Source organism: Xyrauchen texanus, chromosome 8, assembly GCF_025860055.1.
Source record: "Xyrauchen texanus isolate HMW12.3.18 chromosome 8, RBS_HiC_50CHRs, whole genome shotgun sequence".
NCBI classification, from domain to species: domain Eukaryota; kingdom Metazoa; phylum Chordata; class Actinopteri; order Cypriniformes; family Catostomidae; genus Xyrauchen; species Xyrauchen texanus.
Window position 1 is genome coordinate 21876737 of NC_068283.1, and position 2340 is coordinate 21879076.

General features: G+C 32.8%; 1 pseudogene; it reads right to left on the reverse strand.

The window, feature by feature from the left end:
* Positions 1 to 2340, reverse strand: part of LOC127648118 (monocarboxylate transporter 4-like) — a 153833-nt pseudogene that overhangs the window by 12898 nt on the left and 138595 nt on the right.

The following is a 2340-nucleotide window of genomic DNA, read 5'->3' on the forward strand; positions in this document are numbered from 1 at the left end:
TTGACTTTGGTAAGAGTTCTTAGTGCACTCAAATAAATAATTTCAATTTCAGAACAAAACTACTAACTTAAAATACGTAAATCTTAAAAATAGGCAAAAATGTATGTTTGTTGTTTAGTGTGTAATTGCATATTTCTTGTACCAATGTTGTATTATTCTATTTTTATCTATTTTATCTACAGTGGTCTAATATTTCTCTTTTTTTCTTCTGAAGCCTTGGCAAGATTAATAATTATTAACATCTTAAGATTTTGTTAGACTGTAGATTTCCTAATAACTAGAGTTCATATGATCATTACATGCTGACTTCCAATGCCTGGTTAAATTATACCACTTTGTACCCTTCTCAGTGTGATAGACCCTAACAAATAAGGTTGCAACATTGCTGTGTATACAGTAATCCTCAAAATTAATTGCTAACAATCCAGTCATTTAACTTTACTGAAATGTGAATGCAAGGGTGAAAGGAGAACTCTGGGATAAAGCACATCAAAATACATGACCATTAAACACACGCCTGAATATACAGTAGATCGATAAAAGATTATATGAAGTATACTTGTAATTAAATGTTGCCCCTTGCACAGCAACCAAATCTTTTACGTAACTCTGTATATTTTATGATTATATTTTCAGTAACTTCCAAAGAGTAGACTTATGACAGATATTTGTGAGACTATATTCTTAGCAGAATATTGTTCAGTACCTTGGACAGCTCATTTTTTGATATTCAAATTTGGCTTTTACTGGGGATGCTCAAATGCATTCTAACCGTAGAGCATGTTTATTTTAGGGCATGGCTCATACAAAATTACTTTTTTTATTTAAAAGGAATGGACCATTCTGTGAACCTGTTGGCAGACACCAAAATATATTCATTCACCTTACAACAAAGTCTTAAATTGATGTATGGTAACCAGAACTTGCAAGATAAGATATGTTCACATTCTTTGTAGCATTTTAGAATAACCATAAAAGTAATTGCAAGATCCAAATTGGATCAAGCAAGGAAATTGTTCATTGCTCTGTCCATAGATCAGACATTTATAACTCAATGGGCTCAATGTCTATGCCAGTAACTAAGTGTTACACATGCAGCTTCCACCAGCAGCATATCTTGCTGAGCAGGAAACTGCATGTGGAGACTTTGATCAGAATGATTAACTGCACATTGCTCTGAGAGAACCATGGATCTTTCAAGACATTTAGATAATTATCCACCTTTACACTATCATAAATACACTTACTTTACGTGTCATGTTGGAACAATAGTTTTTTTTTTCACAGTCATGAGCAGGTCATGAACAAATATTTCACACTTCGCTCTCATCTTTATCCTCAACTCTATCATCTAGCTTTTGTTGTCATGGCACCAGTCTTAGACCTGTGCTTAGTAGTTTTGAACTCTTTACATAACATCCTTTTTGTGTTTATAAACCTTTAAACTTTCAGGACAGAATTTTAAGGAGTCACATAACATATTGAAACAGATTCATATAATTTTACAGGAAATATCAATAAAAGAAAATCATCAGGATTTTAGGTTAAAATTTGTATCAGCGTGTAAGAGAAAGCGTACATTTTACTGCTGTGACTAGTCCCACTTTCTCAAATATATCACAGTTTTAAATATACTTTTGCCTCCATTATTTTATTTCATATGGTCCCGCAGGTGACAATGACATCCTACAGTATGTCATTCTCTCTCACTGTCGTTATATTTTGGTCATCCACCTGGTTGGCTGTTGAAGGTCTGAATACTGGTAGCTCAGACAAAGTCTTTTAAGGTCATGAATAGAAGATAAAGGGTTCAGCCACCAATCAACACATAATTAAACAATATCTGTAAGATAAGATATAAGATTTATATACTAAATAAAGCCATGCTTACTCAAAACAAGGTCATCAAGAGGATTCCACATTTTTAACCAACTGTCTATTGAATTGATGCAAAAAAAAAAAAAAAAAAAAAAAAAACAGTTTTAATTCGATTTGAGTTTCTGGGGCTGTATCACTGACATTAGCAGTTATTTTGCCATGGATTGTTTGCAGAATGGTTCTTTCAATTAGACTATTAAAATAATTTACTCACTCTCATGTTGTTCCAAACCCATATGACTTTCTTTCTTCCATGGAATACAAAAGGAGATGTTAAGTAAAATGACGGCCTCAGTCACCATTCAGCTTCATTGCATCTTTGCGATGAAAGTGACTGAGGCTAACACTCTGCCTAACATCTCCTTTTCGGTTTAATGAATGAAACAAACAACATTTGTAAAATGTTAATCTTTTAACCTTTAAAAGTTTTCCTTTTTGGGTGAATTATCCCTTAAAAACTAA